General features: G+C 36.2%; 2 long non-coding RNA genes across 8 annotated transcripts; one reads left to right on the top strand and one right to left on the bottom strand.

The window, feature by feature from the left end:
* Window positions 1-417: 417 nt before the first annotated feature.
* LOC148727359 (uncharacterized) lies at window positions 418-5,622 on the top strand. The gene is made up of 2 exons (XR_015989527.1): window positions 418-1,649; window positions 2,089-5,622. It is a non-coding gene; the product is annotated as an uncharacterized LOC148727359 (long non-coding RNA).
* LOC111330602 (uncharacterized) lies at window positions 5,617-22,160 on the bottom strand. Of its 7 annotated transcripts, XR_015989534.1 has the most exons (6): window positions 13,349-13,575; window positions 11,342-11,398; window positions 10,323-10,491; window positions 9,182-9,260; window positions 8,361-8,445; window positions 5,617-6,198 (listed from the first exon to the last, which is right to left on the bottom strand). It is a non-coding gene; the product is annotated as an uncharacterized LOC111330602 (long non-coding RNA). The 7 variants fall into 7 exon arrangements; XR_015989532.1 differs by lacking the exons at window positions 11,342-11,398; window positions 13,349-13,575 and adding an exon at window positions 17,691-22,160; XR_015989528.1 differs by lacking the exons at window positions 11,342-11,398; window positions 13,349-13,575 and adding an exon at window positions 14,402-20,973.
* Window positions 22,161-22,409: the final 249 nt, after the last annotated feature.

Here is a 22,409-nt window from a genome sequence, read left to right as displayed (position 1 = left end):
TGAAATAGTCGTAATTCTAGCATTAGAATGAGATAAAAAAAAAAGAGTCGTGGTTTGAGGGTGGTAAGAGGGTCCCGTATACCTCTTTGTAAGACACAGTCGCGTAAAAATATTTGGCCTTTTCACACATATAGTATATTGATTTATGAAACATTTTTTCACACAGTAGCGACAAGTCGCAGTCAATTTGTGTTTGAGACTTGTTCGCTAATAGGAAAAGTATAACGTTGATGTTATCTATCAGATCCAAGGTCAAATTTATTAGAAAAATTATTGAAAACTACACTCAGAAGGCTGGAAATATTATTTCAGAAACCAGCTACTACAAAATCTACCGGGGAGCGTGTCCCCGCACCCTTCCCTCTCCCCCCCCCCCCCCCCCCTCGTCTCCTCTATGAAATTTCCGCTTTCGATGAGACAGGCTTATTACAGGGGTACTCGTACGAAGTCGGCTTACAACGAGAGTTTACGGTCCAGCATCAAAAGCTGGTGGCTTGGGGGCTGGGGTCTGGTTTAAATCGGAAGAATAATGGATCAGAATGTTGAAATGCAAATTATAGTTTTAATGAGTTTTTGTTACACGGGTTAGTTTTTAGAGTTCTTAACCTTATTTTATTCCTCATTTGTTGTTTTACTTCAGCACATTAATGATTTTTCATCTCTACTCTACCATACCTCGATCAATATCTAACCCAAGGCCCAAGTTGTGTTCTCTTTGTGATGGAGAATTACAGCGCTCTCTGTTCATTTCGCGTTCCTTCCTAAGAAAAATATATAACTGCACTTTTTCTCTATTTTCTAATCTTTTTTCAATCGCTTCATATCAAATCGAAGGTCCCATCTGCTCCTGTAATGTTGCGCATCATCTCATCCTTTGGAAAAAAAATGATAATTTCACATTATTTCGCCCTGGTGGGGAAATAAGTAGGTATCATCTTCATTTCTGCGTTATAATGTATTTACTTCACTTTGGCTTGTTGACTCAACAAAGTGAGTTAAAAGATCAAGAAAGCTAGCAAAGATAATGGTGCTTCAGTTTATGTCGGGAGCTCTCTGATGGTATATAGTCTTTTTTCAGTGTTTTCGTGTTCTGACTGATAAACTAAAATGATTGGAATAATATTAAACGTTATACTTAGACAGATCCATAAAACCTAAAGAGAGAAAATAACAGAGAAATTTGTCGGGTTATCTGACTGGAATCCTTTATTAAGTATGACTTTGAATTTTGTCAATTTCTCAGAGCCTTGTGGAAAAAAAAAAGGTTTAATTACTTCTTCCTTTAATTTCATCATAGTTTCTGACTTCTTGACAAAAAATAGTCCTTGTAGTGTCGTAATTGTTGATATTGTTTTTCGCTTTACATAATTCATTACACACGGCGCCTTTCTTTCCTCCTAATTCAAGCTGGCTTCTGAGCGTGCAAACAGAACACCGTGCCAAATACGTGACATTCAGCCGATCATTGTCTGGAATTGTTTATCCATATTCATGAGAAATTTTAGTATTCACGACAAACCACGTTGCCTGCCGGAGAAATAGACGTGTCGTTTTTTATGCTGAAGATAAAGTTGTACTGTGGAAGGAAGAAGACGCCTGAGCTGCAAAGAAGAGCAACTGAAAGCAGCCTTGTGTTACACGAGCCAAAGGTGAGCATTTCTTGAAAAAATTTTTACCCAAAGTTCGATTCTTCAGAAACCTGAAGGAGTCGTAATTTTAAACGAGTCGAGTCCATTGTTTGGTTCGAGACGTATCCGTTCTCAACTAGGAGTTCGATTAAATGGAAGAGATTGTCGGCGTTTGTAGTTGAAGAAATGTGACGACTGTGACAAGAACTCAATACTGTTACACATATTACAGTGGAGACATGAATATGTAACTGAACGCCTTCACTACGTGGAGCTTTGACGACTTGTAAATAAAATCCCGTCGCCACGGGCAGAATTTTATAAAATGTAGAAATATTTACAACGTTTATTTCCAAGCTCTCTAGATTGTATGTCGTCATTAGTTGTGGTTTTCTTCTAGTTTTTTCGCGGATTTAAAGTGTTAAGCAGTCTCTGAATGTATAGACGATTTATATTTCAGAATGAGGATTGCTTTCAGAAGGATGGAAGGATAAACAATGTGGCACGAGACGACACGGAAATCAGTGAATATAATGCATGGAAGATCTTTCAAGAAGGATATCAGGGAGATAAGAGCTTTGAAATTTTTAAGTAGTTGTAGCAAAAGTGGTGGCTGTTTAAATTACCGTTTTGTAAGAATTCTACTCCTCATCAATCGCCGGTCTCATTTATATCGATCTTATGCTCGGAAATAGTTGCTTGGTAAAAGATAAAGTTAACATCTAGCCACCACTTTCGGACAGTTTTGCATTGGTACAGATTGTCCCGCAGACCCTGAGCGATCTATGATATATTCACAAATTTCCCTTTTTCACTTTATCTCAGAAAATGGAAAGAATTCTATACAGTTCCATACTTTCCTAAAAAAAAAAACGCCATAGTCCTCAGAGGTAATATCGTTTCAGCCATTTTATTTTCTTCATCCAAGAACTGTATGCATATTGAAGATTGAGGCTAGCTATGCGGAAATCTTGCCCAGGAAACTCGTGACATCCCCTAAAAGTAACCATCGGACATTTATGCATAAACTCGTCCACAGAAAACTAAAACAATAAAGTTGATATCCGGCGGGGAAATGAACGCTCATTGTCTGCATAACAATAATTATCGTAATACTATCCTAGTTGATGTCGCAAATAGTTGAAATATTTTAAGGTGGCACTGTAGCACAGTCAAAAACTGAGAATTCAAAATTTAAATATTGAGATAAATGAAATGGACTCTACGTTTTCAACATGGACTTACCAACCACATTGCTGGTTGGACTCTCTTGAGTAAATAATTAACTGATAGAACTTACCAACCCAAGGACTGACTTTGGAAAGCGGTTTATTAAGCAAGTAAAGAATACCCCAACAGCAGTAAACTGAGAAAATCAAAAACAAACTACTTAAGACATAAACAGAACTCAACCAACGGCACTTTCTAACTTTATCAAATAATCAACACTGACGCATAAAAAAGAGCTCCATGATTGCTGACTGGGGCTGGCGCCTGATAGCACCAAGAAAAACTGACCGATCACTTCTACGAACAATAACTTGATCGTCTTGCAATGACTTCCACCCAGATTGACTAAAAGTTAGTCGCTGTCATAGACAACAGTCCTTTAACGAAAGAACAACTTTAACTCAGACGATTACACGACACGATCGCCAATTTCATTGAAAAGGAAAACTTCATCAGTCTTCTAATTTTCTTCAGATCAAAGAGTTCAGAAAAATTGAATTAATTGATATTTTCCTTCTCGACGTGAATTGAACAGACGACTACGTTTACTTTATTAAAAGGAGAGGCATTTGTTATTCAAAACTGAACCAATAACTTGTACAGTGCCGTCTTAAAATGATGTGTACAGCTATTTGCCATTAGCTGAGGTCGTTCCAGTTTACAAGAGGACATTAGGTTTGACGTTTCATTAAGATTTAAAAGTCATTAATATATTTGGCTACTGTGTTAAGGTTTTTTTTTTAGGGAGGGGTTTGAAACGGATGTACCAATGTCCTCTTGCCATTTTGAAAGTCACATCTTTAAAACTCAAATGCCCGGTCACAACTGCAGTTGTCGTTACATAAACCAGTCTGAGATATTTTCAGTCACTTTCGATAGAATATAGATTGTCGTTTTTGCAAGTCATTAATCAGCGGAAAATTTTTTTTCCAAATTGGACGTGGAATATGATTATCGCTAGCAGATTGAATGAAAAGTAATTTAAGAATTGAGATAATCGATCTATCAATAAATCGCGAACAAAACAATTAAAAGTTATTAGGTCAGTACGAGGAATAAGCAGTTTTGGAAATTTTGTTTGATGAAATTAAGATACAATTCGTTTGTTCGAAAATTTGTGCACAAAGTTGCCAGATTGACGGCACGATAATTCATCCGTTCACACTTGTCTGGCTATAATCAATCAGTGAGAAAATTGCCAATATTTGGCTGTTATTAATTATTAATTATACGAACAAAGTCACGAGACATTTAATTTCATGAGATTATGAAATTACTCCGTTATGTAGGTTGGGATTGTTCGCACAGGCTTCAGTGCAGATGTCTTTCTTGAAAAAATGGTTCGAGATAAAATCCCGCGCTTCATTGTCCTTCTTTGATTGTTTATGTTTCGTAACATTTTCGCAATTTATTACCGATGAAAAAGGGATATGTATTTAATTGCTCATAGAGGTTGCAAATTCGTGAAAAAGCAGCTTAACTTTGCAAAACGTGCTAGCCTAACGAGTTCGAAACTTGATATATAGAATTATATAGCGCTGTGATACTCCTCGGTACGTATGAATTTTCAAATTCATTGTGCTCTGACTGGTTTAGATAACGCCATCTCCTCAATAATTAATTGAAACAATTTGAAAGTTACATTGAATTGGTCATAAGAAATCCTAATTACTTCAACCAGGCATTGAGTTTTTAAAAGGTAACGTCAATCACTCTTTAAGTAGGAGGGAGATCTTTATGCTGTCAATCAATGTCACACAGGAATACGTACAAAAGAAAATTAATTCTACAAAATTCGTTGGTTTTCGTCGTTAAATTTTTTAAGTATGGATAAGAAATTTGACAATTTTACTATAGGAACATTTGGGGATATAAATAGATCATGCCCGAATTTCACCACTAAAGGAAGTTCTGCCACTTAAATCCAGAAAGAATGCTCTAAAAATTCATCATTTTACATTTCTTAAATTGATTCATCTTCAAAACTCTTCAACAAAAAGATCGTGCAGATTATTTGTTTATTAAAAAAGACAACTTTTCCACTCATGTGGCAAACCAAAATAAAACTATCAGCTGTTGCAATGGACCAAATTGATTTGCTGTTCAAATTGCTTCTGAAATTCAATTTCGAAATCTTGAAGTATCTTTTTAGTGCTTTTCAATGTTCTTTCCTGTGTTACATTCGAAAACCGGCTGGATGCTTTAAAGATCTTTCATCTTAACAAAGCATCATGGCAAGTTAAAAGCTGCGAGAGGACGGAGTAAAAAAACAAACAAAAACGTTGAAGACAATTAAATTTCAACGATAATTCTGATTGAGCTTTCTAAATCTTGCCATGGTACTTATACTTCATCTCGTGCAAGAAATTATAGTCCAAAATATTTTGAAAAAGGAAGGCTTAGTCGATGGAAAATTTATTCGAAAGAAAATCCGAACTTTCTCAGTTCTTATTATATTTTTATTTTGAAAGAAAAATTGGCCCTGTGAATTTAAATTTTTTGCACGAGATGCTGTTAAAATGAATTTTGGCGGGAAACTTTTAAGCACACTATGTTGAAATTTTTGTCGAAAAAGTTGCCAGGGGAAACGCTGTGCAAATTCATCCAAATTTTCCCGCCAAAAGTCTTAGTATATACACGAAAAGTTTTTCTGGACACCTTTTTAATTAAACGAATTGAGAAGAATTTGAAACAAAGTGTTTTATCATGAGATATATTCGTGCGAGTTTACAGTGAAAGAAAATAAAAGACAACCAAAGAACTAGCACCTTCATTTTATTGAGTATTAAATACGAAATTACAAGTGAATAAACTTTAATTTAGTAGCTAATGTATAGATTTTTTTTTAAAAAAAAAAAATTGGCGCATGCGTATTATGGGCGCCGTATTTTTCTTAGCCTTTTGGCGGGAAAATTTGACCCATTTGAACAGAAGTTACTTACAGAAATCAATTTGAAAAAAAATGGCGCAGGCGTATTTTTTTCTAAGTCTTCTGGCGGGAAAATTTAACACATTTGAACAGGTTGTTTACGGAATCAATTTGAAAAAAAAACAAAATGGCGCATCCACATTTAAAGTACAAGTTTTTGGTAGGCAGGGAAAATTAAATGTCTTAACATTCCTTGACGTGAATTTTTTCTCCAGCGTCCAAAAAAATCGTGGAACGGCATTTGCTACGGTTGCTTACGTTTTGCTTCAAGTCATAGGCTCCAGAAGACGAGTCTTGTCTTGGACTTGCCGTATTCTTTGGGAAAAGTGTTGCATCTGCTTTGTGCTTTTGAACAGGTCTTGTCTTTTGCTTCGATCGCACGTGAAGCATCAGAAGTATTCACCACTCAGTCTGCAAGAAAATGAAAATAAACAGTACATCGACAAATGCTTTAGATCTCAAAGCTTGCCTTTATAAGTGATGATGATTCAAGTGGAAGTGGCGGGCAGAAATTTCCTCAGATACCTTATTTGGCAATGCAAGACGAGTATCTATTAAAACTCAAATACTAAAGTGTTGATGGACTCAGTAGGAGAGAGCGTGAACGTAACATGCATTTAAGAATAAGCTCCGTGTTTATCACAGGATAAAAAAACAACCTAGCTGAAATTTAAAAATTGATTTTGCTAACAGACTGAGTGAAACATTAAATTTGAGAGCATGTGTCCTAGATTTGTCGCTGCAACTAGATCTCAGGATTGTTTTTATCAGGTTAACAGGTCCTGAATCAATTAATGATAAACTAAAGAAATTAATTGAGAAAAAAAGGATCAATATTTTCAGCATACCTTTTGCATTTGATAAACGATTACCACAACATGAACTTTATCAGAGATCTAGCATAAGAATTCTAAAATGCAAGCTAAAACACGATTTGAGAAATATCGTTTCCTGGAGTGCTGTGAGTTTGAATCTAGACTCAGGAGCAAAGCCATTCTATAGTCAGCTTCTAATGTTTTAGCCTCATTCTGTCAAATTTTCAATTGCATAAAACAGTTCTTAATTAATATCAAACTTGTCAGACATCCAAAAGATATCAGAGTCATTCCAAATTTTGTCAAAGTCATCCTGTAATCAGCTTCCAATGTTCTTGCCTCATTGGGTACAAATTTTTAATTGCAGATAACAATTCTTGGTATCAAACTTGTCAGAGTTCCAAAAGAATTCTTCACAACGATTTTAAAAATATGCAATTATTTTAGCATTCTGGGATCGGATTTACCTGAAGTAGCTAAGTAATTTTATAATCAGGCTTTAATGCCTTTGCTTATTTCAGTTAGAAGCAATTCGAGTTCAAGGACAATTATTGAAGAGCTAAATTTTTTAGAAATTCAAACAACAAAATCTGGGAAATTCTTTGATAGATATTAATTTTTTTTTTTTACCAAATTGAATTTTTCTTATGGCCTTAAGAGCTTAATCAAATAGTAAACAGGTAGGCTACAAATTCTTAACGAGATGATTAGAACTGAAGAAGTTGTGAAGTTGAAAAAAGATGAGACGATCAAACTTATCAAAGCTGTGAAAATTCTAGAAAGACAGTTGGGAAAAAATACAATATTTTGGGTACACTCAATCAGATTTTAGTCCCAGCTAGCATATTTTATAATGAAGCGCTGGGTAAAATTAACAAAAATACAGTTTTGAAGGTAAAACCGTGGAGAAATATAATCTTTTAAGCACATCGAGTTTTGTTTTAGTCTCAAGAGCTAAGTCAGTTGATAACTTGGCTCAAAGGCATTAAATAATGTAAAAGTGTTGTAATTTTCAAAACAAATTCTGACCAATAAACTCAATAGAGAAAAAAGAATTCTAGAGAAAACCTAAAAAATATAAATGTTTTGAGCAGATTGAGTTTGGTTTTAGCCTCAAGAGCCAAGACATTGTATACAATAATTAGGCTACCAAGTTATTATGAAATTTGTAGAAAGGTTGTAATTCGGTGAGTGAATTTAAAGACAATTGCACTTGCAATTGTTCTTGAAAAAAAATTGAAATTGCCAACATTTTAAGCATATTGCAGTATGACTGTTTCAGTCTTAAGAGTTAAGACGTTTAAAAATTAGGTTGTAAGTTTTCTGTACTTTTTATTGACAGAACTGTAAAAAGAAATTCTTAAAAAAAATGCTTTTTAGTAACAGAAATGTACATATAATTCTTGAAAAAATGGAAAAATATCAACGTTTGAAGCATACTGAAATTTAAATATTTCATTCTCAAGAGTGAGGTCTTTAACAATTGGATTGTACATTTTCATTGCTTTTTATTGACTGGCTTAAGAGTTGATATGGTAACTAATTTCTTCAGCACCAAAGTTATACCAAAAACACAATAAAAATGGCTGTGAATTACTGGAAACCTTTTCGATCAGAGAAGACTCAAGAAACCAAAAACTAGATTAGACTACGACTAGTTTTAAATTTTGTGATATTTTTTATTGTTATATTTAAGTTCTAAGCGTCCAAAAATTCAAACCACACTCACCGGTGTCAAAACAGAAAACTTTAACTAACCTCAGTGTCAGATATTATCCTGTTTTTCGTTCCTCGCTTGAATTTCTTGCTTTTTGGAAGTTCCTATCCCAAGCATGCTGCTGTTCTAATCAGAGAAAATAAGGATCGATATTTATTAAAAGTACACGAAAATCAATGTAGATTTTTTAATGATACAGTTTAGACGTGTTAGATGTCCAAACAAGTACCTGTAAATGCAATTCAAGTCAACACATTTTGTACAAATATAGTTTCAATACCGTTAGCTTGACATTCAACAGGAAATTTTATTTCAACGACCAAGCGAACAATAAATAACGAAAATTTTATCAGGGATAGTCGTAACACATTCAACTGTATCGGCGTTTTACCGGGGAGACATACAGAGCATGGCTTCATCAATGTGACACTGAGTGCTTTACATAAATGCAAGTCATCTTAAGCATTTAACCCCTAAGAAGTAGAGTGTCTGGCTTCTTTTTTCTCCTTACATTATCACCCCCGAATAAAAAATTAAGGTTATGAGAATAATGGCAATGATTCCTACTTTAAGAAACTTCTGATTGTCAAATAATTTCTCATTGTCATTAACAATGGAATTGCAAAGAGAACAGCGTAAAGAATATGAATGCCAGTGACAGAATACAAAGGGTTAATCTGACAAACATCGAACAAAACAGGGATTGAAGAAAAGATTTTTCTGTCAGCAGTTTGTCTCATTTCTTACATTTTTTAGTTTTGGGGTGCAAACATTAATTTACTGAATCCAGGTTTAATTTTTCAGTGCAGACCAGACTTACAAGCTAAGATAGGTTAACTCATCACAAATCTACGCAACCAACCTTTAAAGAAATTATCATTTTTTTCTTTCCTCCTTTGCATTTGTTAATTTTCAGATTTGTAATCCCTCTATACTTTATTCTGTCCAAAAGAGAAAAATGGAGAAACATTTTAAGAATAACCGTAGACCGATCCTTTATAGGTCAGCACTGCAAGAAGAAATAGAAGCTTAGAAAGAGAAAGAAAAGCTTGATTGCAACTCAATATTTAATGGTTTCCACGTTTGAGGAATGAATGAATCGTTACATTCAACTGATGGGAGGTAACAAGCCCCGTGGGTCAATCCTCATAATTCTTTGATGGTCACGCCCCAGGTCCTCCAAATTCTTGTCTTTTTTCAGACCAAAATATACCATTTTCCTCAACAGTTTTCAAATCCCACCTTATCCCTGAAATTAATATCCAGTCTCGACCAACCATTAGTGCCGAAGCAAAAGAGAAAGGTCTGCTCATCCGAAAATTTTTCTCGAATACTACATTTTGGTTATCATTCCCTGTAACATGTCAAAACACTAACATGGTTGCTTTCTACCAAACCCAATTTAAAATCAAAATGGTCAAAATCCAGGGCAAGATTTCCATATAACCCCATACATTTATTATGCATAGCGTGTTGCGAAGAGATCTTTATATTTAGTCTTTATGAAATGGAATGCATAATTAATGTATGGGTTATATGGAAATCTTTCCAAATCCAGGCCCTTTTTCAGACAGAGACGACTAAAAATCATTCTTTGGGACGGCATGTACCAACATAGCTCACATAAGGGGTGCCGCTTCGTTCCCCCACCCCCTCCCCCATGAAATCTGCGTTTAATCGGACTCAAAGATAAAATACTATCAGCATGAATACCTGTAATCAACACGATACTAAGAACTTGGATGAAAAGAGGCAAATGAGTAAATAGGCGATCAACACATTGAAAATAAGGCACGAATTGTTTGCTGATGCCTCGAAAGCCAGGAGGTTCACCAAGACCTGTCATGGCGGCTTCCTTAGAGCATTTGTATTACACTGCAACGGTAGAAATTATCTTTCCCTATTTACCTCTGTAAATAGTTATAATTATTAAAGGAAATAACCAGTATTTGATTCGAGCACCGTATTTCTGTAAAGAATGTAATTTTATGAAGGTCATTTACCTGGATAAAATTTGTAACAGAATGACATCCATCAATCTTCGACGTCGCATTTGAACTACTGACTCGATGAACTCGAGTCAACAGTTTCCGAGAAACTCGCACTTGGTTTAACGATGGTATCCAAAGCAATAAGGTTGGAAAGAAAACATGTTTCCTAGCCTCAGAGTAGCTGAAAGAGAAGATGAAATTTCTTGTACTCCGTAAACTCTTTCCACGTGCAAGACTGATCACAAGTTCGAATTTTAATTTTAAAGGTTATTTGTAATTCAAATTAGTTGTCAGACTTTGAAAGGTGAACCCAAATTAATCGAAAACCCCTTTGGTCACTTCCGCTCAATTATAAAACGACATAGGTTGAAATTGCACGATCTGACCAGTAAAAGTTGGATGGATACAAATATAGTTGCAGTTGCAAAAATACCAACTTGAGCTCATATGAACGCAAAATTTATTGCGATAATTTTTTTTCTACCTCGCATTTTGAGTCTGAGGGGCTCGGCTGCGCTTCATATCTGCACCCGTTTCGACGTGAAACGTTACAGACGAAAGAACCGCTGTATTTTACCTTATCTCCACTAGTTAAGGGTACATGTATACTTTTAATGTTGATAACTATCACTCAAACTTCATTCGTGACTCCATGAACCAGCAAATTCGTGAAAAGATCGAGATTACCCTACCCTCAGTTTCCTCACGTCGTTCCCAGGTCCCTTACTCGCTCAGACAAACGCTCGAAAAGTCAACTTTAGGAACTCGAATTTGCATTATCAACTTAGTTGATAAAACCAAGTTGTCTTGTAAAACCTCCACCGACGCAGTAACTTAGTTCTTTTAGAAACCTACCCCTTTTTCCGCTTTAATCAGGAGGCCGGAGGAGAGAGAAACTGGCCCTATGGCTGCAGCTGGACCGTTTCCACCCTTATCCTAAGCTATTGCTAACGCTGACGTTTCGAGCGTTAGCCCTGTGTCAGAACGAATTATTAACGGTCCTATTAATGGTCTATGATGATTCCGCATACCATATGTCTCACCAGCGGCCCAAAATGATGCTCTACCCAAACAGTTAATTTGTATCTCTAAATTTGAACAAAATAATATCGAAATTAAGGTATTGTGGTTGCGTGTGTACATTGGTAAGTTCTATAAGTTCACAGAATACTTTCTATGTCGGCTACGTACGCCCTGAAAAAATAAGCAGTTTTGTTCCGAGACCGCTTTCCTCAAAAATCTCATATCACCTGGCATTTTCCATTTTCAAAATTTATAACTCCCAATGTGTCTGCCTTTTTCTAAAGCAAGCAAAGAAACGTTTTCTATTGAAAATTTCAAAAAATTACTGTAGTATAGTTTGTGTGCCTGATAACCACTGGATCATACACAAAATGTAAGCCAAGAAATAGGACTTAAGGTCACATTTGGGCTGAAAAAATGAAGTTCCTTCCCGCTCCCACCATTTCTAGCTCCTTCAGTAAGGTCGTAGTAGCAGCATGTAGGATAAATATTGTAAGAAATATACAACTTTTTTTAGAGACATGTTTCGGCATGCTTATGCCATCTTCCATCAATGAGTAACTGAACGTGAGTAATTATATGACAGACAAGTAGATGAATAAAATATTTACAGTACGATGTAATACAAAAGCGAGTACTAATTACCGCTTGAAAGTTCTTTCAATAATATGCGAAGGAAAAGAATTTCGTTTAAAGTGTCGGAAAGTTTCTAAAGATCGTTTTCAAGACCGGAAGAGGTGTTGTTGATTTTGTAGATACGGTCAATAAGAGTTTGGATATGGCCAGTTTTGTAGCATGATGGAATAAAACTGAAGAAATTTGTTAGGAGACCAGTGTAGGTTTTTTATGAAAAACTGAAAAAACACAATCATTCGAAGAGTTGTCGATAAATATATCAAGAAAGGAGAGTTTACCATCATGCTCTTTTTCGAAAGTGAATTTTATGTTGAGGTGCCGTGAATTAATGTCATCAAAAAATGACATCGCATCCTGTTCAATTACAGCATTACAGTTACAGCATTATAACACTTTTCTAGCCTTTTGGTTCACACCTTTAATTTCATGTTTGTTGTCACGCTGTAATTAGTACCCGCTTTTGTATTATATCATACTGTAAATATTTTATTCATCTACTTGTCTGTTATATAATTACTCACGTTCAGTTACTCATTGATTGAAGGTGCCATAAGCATGCCGAAAGATGTCACTAAAAAAAAGTTGTATATTTCTTACAATATTTATCCTTCAGTAAGGTATTCATTTTTTAAAACACCAAAAAATATTTTCTAATTCATATTCAAGTCACACTCCAATTTCTCATTTCCGCTAAATAACGGAAAAGGGAGACGAAGCATGCATGCGTCAAACTGAACATGTACGTTCCGCGGGCGGCAAGTGACACGATACTTCAGGAACAAACTTTTTATGGTTAACCATAAGTTTTCGCACCAACGCCCCGGATTTTCCGAGTCGGGTGCTTTTGACAAGTGACGCAAAAGCATTTCGCGCCACCCACACTGGAAGGTGTGGGCGATGACAAGAGGAAATTGAAACCATATGATTGAGAATATTTTGGCACTCAATCGGAAATATAGTCTGTGTACAGCCGCCCCATCCCCTCAGAAAAATCGGGAAGGGATTTTTTTGAGGGGATGGGGCGGCTGTACACAGGCTATCGGAAATACGGTTCTAGATCTGCCAAAACTTACCCAACCACGCTTTAATTAGCACGTAATGATGTATCTTATTTTCCGCGGGAAATTTCCCATGAGTCAAGCGCCAACGTTTTAGCCAAATATCTCACTGGGTCCTCACTATAGTTATGAAAGGTTTTTTGGCACCTTTAGTCTAAAACTGACTTCTGGCAGGGAATAAGCCGCTACTGTTTAATGATCGTAAACGAAGAGTACTAAGCTGAGTTTGCTTATAGGCTCATTCAAGCGTCCTGCAAGAACTTTTCAAACGACCAACTTACCGCTAATGTTATGCAGGAACTCAGGCGCCATTATACTTACATAAACCACTTCTTTTACCAAAGCGTGACTGACTGACGCCAGATTATTGATTTACCGACAATAAGGAAAGGGAAAGCTATAAGGAAAAGGTTGTGGTCCCTAAACATGGCGTCGCGGTATTGAGCAAGGGTTTTAAATGGCTCTCTACAGGAACCGAAAACTATAACTTTAAATCCAGTCATGGAACCAAAGCTCATCGACTTAAGGCGATATAAACAAGTAGAACGTGGCACCAATGAACTTTAGTGAAGTATTTCTTGTTTGGAGACCAGTCATTCTTTAATCGCCGGGGGGAGGGGGGAGGGGGAAGGAGGGGGGTGGGGCGGGTGAATTTCTTGACCAATCACAGCTAGTAAGGAAGTAAGGCTTATGCCATGCACTGTAAATTTCCTTCTGAGATAGTAGTCACTCATTAAGGAAAAGGATGCGATAGAGAAGAAAGACTGCTACTATGAATCGCTTTTTTTCAAATTTATTCAATCACCATTCACCTTCCGGCCTTTAACTAATTAACAATTATTCCACTCGCGCTTGTTGGATATGAGATGATAGATAGCCAACGAGTTGGCTATAATCATCTCATATCCAACAAGCGCGAGTGGAATAATTGTTTTATTAAAAACGTTAAATTAAATTATTAAATTTTATTAAATTTTTAGCTCCCTTTTAATTTTAAGCTGACACGTACGCTTGCCATATTTGTAGATTATGGTATATTGGCTGATATACCATAATGGCTAAGCCAATAAAAAGTCGTGAATTGCATTATCCAATGATCTAGTTTTTAATAATCAATAATAGACTTATCGTTTAGTTTAAAGGGTTAAGTTTCGAAAAAAAATGTGGTGCTGCATCGGTAAGGGGGTGTGACAAGATAGTTTAGTTTTATCAACCGAGAAGATGCTGTAAATTGACCACTGGAAGGAGTTTCTAAGCTGACATTACGGGCGTTAGCCCTTCGCTCCACGCTCGAAAAGTCAGCTTTTGAACTCGTTACTGTGGCCATCTTTCAGTTTCCATGTCATGAGCGTAGGAAATGGAAAGCTACCTCACCTGCTAAAATAACCTTTTACTTCACATCTTCTGCTGAGAAAGAAAAGAAGTGGGAAATAGGGGATTCGTTTACCAGAGGAAATTTCAGTTTCCTATTAAGGATCAAATATGAGACAATTTCAAAAAAATAAAATTTCACGATTATAAAGTTTTATTTCTTGATTAAACGGGCCTCAAGGGGAGTCTAACCGCCTCCCGGTTAGCTCAATTGGTTGAGCGATGGACTGTTGTGCAGGAGGTCGTGGTCGATGGTTCGAACCCCGGCCGGACCAACACTCAAGGTCTTAAAATAACTGAGGAGAATGCGCTACCTTTCTATAATATCAAGAAATGGATAGACATTCTAGTCTTCTCGGATAAGGACGAATAAACCGTAGGTCCCGTCTCCTGCATCTATTTATTAGTTAATTTGGTTAGGCAGGGGACGTTAAAGAAACCACTCACGAGATTACTGTGATGTGGTCTAGCCTGTTTACCGGGAATTGGGGGGGGGGGGGGAGGGGGCATCTTCAAATAAGTTTCCTTCGATTGTTTGTAAACTGCTGATGCAGTCCGGCTAAAGTCCCCCGAAAAGTGTTGTGATGCGCATTTGATCATATCCACATGTTAATTTGCGCAATGTAAATATTAAATTATCATTATATTATTATTATTATAGTCCAATTATTATTACCACAAGGTATTTCAAAACTAAAGAAATGCAAAACCATCCTTCTTTATTCATTTTAGCTGTTCTCTCCCAAACGCATCCTTCCTTGTTCCCCAGGGACATCCCGCGTGGGATTGAGGGGATTGAGTTGGCGCTCGAGTGCATCTCGTGAGGACATGGGCTTGTCCACGTTCTGAAAATGACACAGCTTTCAAACAAGAGATATTCAGTGTTACTACTTTTAAAATCCTTCTTTTCCGGTGACAAACGACCGGAACTTAAAACAAGTGGATATCTTAGCTTCCCACTCCAGAGAGTCATGTCATCCACTTAAGATCAAGATCAGTGTCGGTTGACCCCAAAATACAATGCTAAAATAGATTGACGCACAAGAACTCGAAACTGCGCTGTTACGTGCGATGAAAGCTTCTGGAAGGCACGACATTGAAGGAATCTACGTGGAGGAGTGGTTAAGTACGTGATCATTGCCGGTTGAAAGATCAATACTAGTCTTACATTTAAATTCAATGCTTTATGGGTTTATGACAAAGCAAATCATTGTTCTCTAAAAGAACAAAAGATCTTTGTTTTACGGACCCTTGCACCGTCAGATTAGTTTGCCAAGGGCCAAACTAACAGAAAAACTATCCAAATTAATTTGAACGCCATCTTTTCCAAAAGGGACACGTGAGAAAGTTCTGATCCATGGACTTCCAAATGAGATAAACTACACGGTATGGATAGCATTTCAATATCCCGCCTACAAAAATGTTACAGTCATCAATTCAATGGATATGACAAGTGCATTTCATCGTCAAAATCAACTTGTATTTAACAATAAAATCATAGCACCATATGAAACACAAACTACTAAAATGGTGCGTCAAATGCAGGTAACACTCACTAAGAGTCAACCAGACTAGAAAGCTACAGGTATACTGAACGGAATGTTTTACACTCAACTCTCGTCACAGAACAAAAACATCGCTCCTTTGATGATCACAGTTTAAGGTTCAAACAGAATTCACAGTTAAGGGACCTTTTACCGTTTTTCAAACTGTACCATATAAAAGTTCAACTTTTATCACAAGAACGAGCATATAATTTGCGTGTTGAACCTTCTAAGATTCAATGCAATATTTTCACTTGACTGAACCACATTGCACGGGACTGTAACGTGTACTAGCTATACTTGATATGAACTTGCTGTTTGCTCGAAAGTCGTACAAAAGAAGGTTTCACACCCGCCCATCTCATATTTAGAACCACTGTGTACAAAATGATAAACAGAAAATTATTATTTGAAAGTATTGCTCGATAGCTTTCATTTCAATGATAACACACTAGGATTTCAGTCACTGAAGACCTAAAGGTGAGGTCGAGATCTATTTAATACACTATATAGAAAAAGCATCGTATGCAAGTATTACATACAGCGGCTTTCACTTACAAGATAAACACACTAAGTTCTATCTTAAGTTATCATCATCTTTCACAGTATAATAAAAATACCAAATAAAAGTGCTTCTTCTTTCAATTAAAGGGCCTTTGCTTATAAAATGAACTTGTATTTTTCAAACCCTTACAGAGTAAAACTCTCTCAACCTTACCAAAAATGGTCACGCTTAAATGTAATGTTTTTGAGGAAAATTGTAGAATGCAATCAAACTTCAATAAAGTTTAAAAGATTAAGACAACAACCAAAAAAGGAAATACTTTATATGTATAACCACACAAGTTTAAAAATAACTAGAACGTTTAATATATCAAAAAGAAAAAAAAAAAACACACACACACTTTCTATAGGCTTATTAGTCAAAAATGGTTCCCGAAGCTAAAAATTTACATTAACTATTTTCATTGAGAATTATCTTACGGAAATAGAAGTGTAGCTAACAACAGCCCAAATGTAAAGTAGTTCACCTTGCTAACCGTTCTAGATAGCCTTTGATAAGAGGCAATTTAAGTCTATGATGGAAAATATCTGTGCGGAAAAAAACGTCGAGCAAATTTGTACTAAATCTAAAGCTACTCCGCCATTCTCCACCACAAAATTACGAGGGGAAAGCCTAAAAGCTTCTGAAATTTTTGTTCTTATCACAGGAAAAGGCTAAACGGTTCAGTTTCCGCTAAAGTGTGCTAATTAAATAAGCCCTGTGCTATCACTATAAACTCCTCACCGGCAACTGTACAGGCTGCTTGGTTCTGGATGAAAATAGCACTTCCTACGTTTAATTGTGTCATGTCATGTATGAGTAACGGACACGAATTAAAATATGAAAATTCAGTGAAAAAAATGACCACAATGACACATTACATAAATGAGCAATATTGTTCTGACGAAACAAAAAGGGAGCGATGTCATCGCTGGTTTAGATGAAATCCTGAATAACATAAACGCTGGTCGCTCAAACGACCTACGAAAATCAACTTGAGCTTGAAGTCTCAAAAATACTCACTAACTAGCTCAACTTTCATCTGCTTTGCATCAATAAAGAGCATTTTACCTTCTTGTTAATCAGAAGCATTTACACGACTGTATACAGACCCTTAAAGGGATAAGAGAACTAAAAGAAAGCATCCAGAAATATAAAATATGCAGCGACGATTAAAAATTCTTATTTTAACGGCGGTTTTTACTTTTTCCAGTCGGCAGGCCATTTTTTCTGGTTTTAACTGTTTCTTGACGTTTCTGAAACCACAAGCATTTTTCTTTGATAACAAGTACGCATAAAAAGTACCTCAGTCAACCACAGCAGACTTCCGTTAGGTCACAGAGGAAGTTGGGAGCAAGACGTTAACGTTATTTCAAGCCTTTTGAGATTAACTAGAAATTATCTTATTGCAACTGTGCGCTTAAGGTTCGAAATTGTCGACGATGGTATATTTAGAGCTGAACTGAATGGGAACTTACAGGCGGAAAGCAAAACTGATATTGTCCAACTTATATTGAATGTTTATGAGCTCAAGTACTCGTAAGCAGAGGCAAGATTTTTCCGGCTTACGTCAAAAAAGCATCAAATTTTGGAAAACGGAACTTGCCTTGTATCAATGCCCCGAAGCTCGAAATGCCTTTTTCTCACAGCTATGGGAAGATATTTTTTTCATGACTTTTCTCAAATCTAACGAGTGACAATGACGTAAAGAGAAGAAAGAAAAAAACCAAGCTTGCTTTAAAATTATGACCTTTCCGAAAGCATCTGAATACATCCAACTGCAAACACACCTCTCTAAACACGCTAAGCCTAATTCAGAAAAATTAAAATCTGCGGGTAATGCAATATTTACGAGTATACCCAGACTTGTTTTCCAGTCAAAATGAATTAATTATTCCAAAATTAAGCCTTGCTTCCAGACACAGACAAAACGAAGTCTACTTTTCTTAAGCCCAAGGTATCCGCCTTAAAACACACGAAAACCTAAACGGTCTATTTAAGCATCTATTCGTATTGTAATTCGTACAAAAACGAAACGACATCAATCTAACAAAATTCTACCGAATCAATCCGTTATTTTAGACAATCGAAGAAAAAAAAACTCTAAATATACATACAAAACGATGTTACTGAACTAATTTTGCCTGTCGTAAATATCATGCCTGCCTCAGTGTTGACTATTCGCAATAATTTTCTTTATATTCCTGAAAACAACTCACAGGAAATTGTCCTGAATCATTGTCTAAAAATCATTCAAATCGATCTTTGTTTTAAAAAATCTGCTAATCCCTACAAGGAGTAATTGCGTTTCCGAAAAAAAAAAAAAAAAAAAAAAACAGGATCGATTTTAAACGCCAAGGTTCAAACCAAACACAGTAGAGCCGAGTGAAAAAACTATTGTAAATTAAAAAGAATTAACTGCTTTTTCAGGGCATGTTAGTTTAGCTGGTAAGCGACAGGTAAACAAAACAGGTGCCTGTATGTAATATTGACCCGGTATTACCTGATTCATCCATTGTATAATTTAGCAGAACCCAACATAAAATTTATCTGCTACGCTAGCAAATACACGGCACTGGATGTCACACATGATAAAAGAAAAAATAAAAAATTAAAAATAAAACTCCACTGATATCTGAAAAAAAAAAAAAAACTGTTATAACTTTGTTCCGGTCCAGGTTTCACTCAAAGATGCTGCGGCCGACTAAATTTATTTCTCTAATTCTAATCAAGTTTAATCATCAATTTTTTTCCAGTGCCAAAGCCTGTGCAAATATTGGCAGTTGGAGTAAATATCGTTTGATTGCCCAAGAATGGAAAGAAGTTCTTTTATGATTTACACGACACCCAAATGTGATATGCAATGTGTTCTGCTAAGAGACCAGTTCGACAAGAAAATAAACTTTAGAGTTTTTCATTTCATTCTAATTACAATTCACTTTCGCGCGTTTCTTAACTTGGCTTCTCAGGGCGCGAATAAAATTGATATTTTCAAAATAGAGTTAAGGCGTAAAAGAATGGATATTTGAAAATTTAAGGCTTTTCGTTCGCCTTATTTCAAGATTTGAGACGGAAAATTTACAGTGCTGGAGGAATTAATTGAAACACAGCAAATAATTTTTCGCGACCCGTTGTTGGGAAACGTTTTTTTTTTCACTGTCTTATATTTATTATGAACAAGGCTCTTACAGCTCTAAGAAAAGATTCACTCACAAAAGATTTACATGTCGCTTAATACACCACACGATAAACGCAGTTGGAGAAAGCGAACAGTACAAACATCTTACTTAAACCTCACAGATAGGCTGGTTACTGCGAGCTACTCTTACTCAATCAAAATTATTATTCTTTGACATAAAATCAATACTCGAAATAATAAAAAATAAAGAGTTATTTTATAACGAAAATCACTTTTTTTATTATCGGTTCTATCACTTTCAATTCGGTACGGAAAAAAATAAAAGAACAGTTGCTGACCTATGGTTTATAAAAATTTAGTTTCAGCAAAATCGCATCAAACGCTGATCACAAATATTTACACCGCAACGCACAAAATAGACCTCAAGTCATTTTAAAAAAATTAAACAATATTTTCTACGAGATGCCCACGAACTAGTACTTTTTTCACTGTATTATTGTACTTTCACACTCGGGAAATAATTTTGTCCTTTTTGTGATGTGAGCGTTTCGTTTTTGAAATCACGCACAAACTTAATCAAAGCATTCGCTGCCAATTCGAGATTGTTAATATAGCGAATGTTATTAGGCTAGAGAAAAATGATATGTCTTCCCTACCGAGCCTCGAGGCAATTAGGCGCTAAGTAGGCGGTAAAGCTGTTATCAAAATAGAACACACCTCACTTTATGAATTATTCAGTTCATTTGCGCCTGAAAATCCAGCGAGTGTTAATTACTTTGGCCATTCGAGTGCAACACACCAGGCTCCGCCTTCTCGATCTCACCGAACAGCGAGACTATTGAAGTAAACTTAACCCCAAAGATTTCGCATTTTGAAAAATTTAAACATTCACTCGTTATCACTGCATTTTGCGCTCGGCCTATATGGTACAAAGGAAGGCAAAAAAAACAAAAAAACAAAATGAAATAACTTTCCTTGGGAATGACTAATAATAATAATAAAAATAATAATCAGAGTGTTTCTAGCATCCCAAATGAGTAGGGCACGGAATACATGCTGATTAAAATTTATTATACGAGACAGAAGGTCCGAAAAACAAATTCGGCCGCGGGGCTCAAACCTTCCAACTGTGCCTTCAGCTCAATTGAAACCATGCGAATCACATTGATAGATATGGTCAAACAGTCCAATTTCGAAACTAGCTCCGGGCAAAAATGAACCTGCCCGTGTGTGTGTTTGCTTTTCAAAAATATTAAAATGAAGTTTACGAAAACGTGCTATGAGACGCGACAACCAGTTAACTGAATATAATTTACGTCTAACAGTTTAAAGGTCTTTTTCGAACTGACCCCGCAAAAGAAATTTCACTTTTTTATTCCAATAATCGCATCGCAAAGAATATGATAGTTAATTTACGCTAACCATCAGTGTTAAACACTGTTTTGCGTACCACCAATTTAATCATGTGTTCACAAATATTCAAGGTGGCACAATTTGTCTTAAGCTCAACAAAGATCTAGTATTTCACATTAGCGTAACATTTGGATTGTCAAAATTTGATCTGAAAGAACGAAAAGCATTTGCTTACGTGCAAAATTGTTTGATTTGAGCACCGACACAAACTTTTGAACTGGTTTGAAATCACGCAAAGTTTCGGACGAAGGATTCAAACTGCTGTTCGACAGGTCAACGTTGTAAGTTTAAAAGCAATTTTTCGAGTTTCGTTTCTCTGTGTACTCGCTTTCGCCAACATGCCAGTATTACTCTGAGATTTTCGGGGTGTTATTTTAAAAGTAAACTTAAACAGATGTCACCGTCTTGTGATGCGAATCAATTAGGAGAGAGAGAAAGAGAGAGAAAAAAAGAAAATTCTCTATCTGCGAAGTTAGAAAATCCCAGCGAACAAAATAAGTGTGGAGAAGTCGCGCTACGGATGTAACAACTAACTTAGCATCAACAAAGCTGTGCGCCGGTTAACACGGACTTAGTTTTGAATGGCCGCGCTCGCGACCAAACTCCCTTGCTTCAGTTTAACCAAACCGGTTTGCTTTAGTCTTTAATCTCACAAATGTTTACAATTTCGCGGAGTACGAGAGAGTTCAGGAGACCCGACAACACACCGAGAAAGTAATTAGTTTTTGGCATCACGCCTCCTCGCGCCGTGTGAGTCAGCGCGGCGTGTAGTCCCTTAACAGCTTGCTCACTCCTCACGCCTTTTCCGCCCCGAGAGAGAAAACAGAAGAGATTTCTATTCATGTTAAGATGTTTGCAAGAATGAACGCCACACCAATGGCCATGTTTTCCAAATTGTGAGGCGCGAGGTCAAGAAGGCGTCAAGATTCCGCGTTCGATAAACAAACCGAACGAGAGAGATTTTTGCTTTCGAAGTTCACTTTCGTCGATTGACTACATAGCGTAGAAACAAAGCTAACTAAATAATAATAATAACTGATAAATTCGCCCACAGAGCTATCTTAACCTAAAGATGTAGTGAGTGGACTTAAAAGAGTTTTCTCTGGGAAACTTATGTAAATAAATAAATCACTGTCGAAGTAAGGCTAGAAAAGGAAAAAAACTTACATAATTAAAAGGCAGAAGGGAAGAAAGCTCTTGGAGAGTAGGGCACCAAGTTGCTTGTGTGCCAACTGTAGCCTTTTACGGTCCAAATTTACGATACCAAAGTCTTATTTACGAGCGCAATAACAAAGTGTCAACAGAGAGTTTTCTTCTTTGATAAAGACTGTTATCTATTCACATTTATTTCCTATAGAAATGTAATGGGGT

This window comes from Stylophora pistillata, chromosome 7, assembly GCF_964205215.1.
Source record: "Stylophora pistillata chromosome 7, jaStyPist1.2, whole genome shotgun sequence".
Taxonomy (NCBI): Eukaryota; Metazoa; Cnidaria; class Anthozoa; order Scleractinia; family Pocilloporidae; genus Stylophora; species Stylophora pistillata.
Note: the sequence above shows the minus strand (reverse complement) of the source record. Positions and strands in the feature narration are given on the sequence as shown.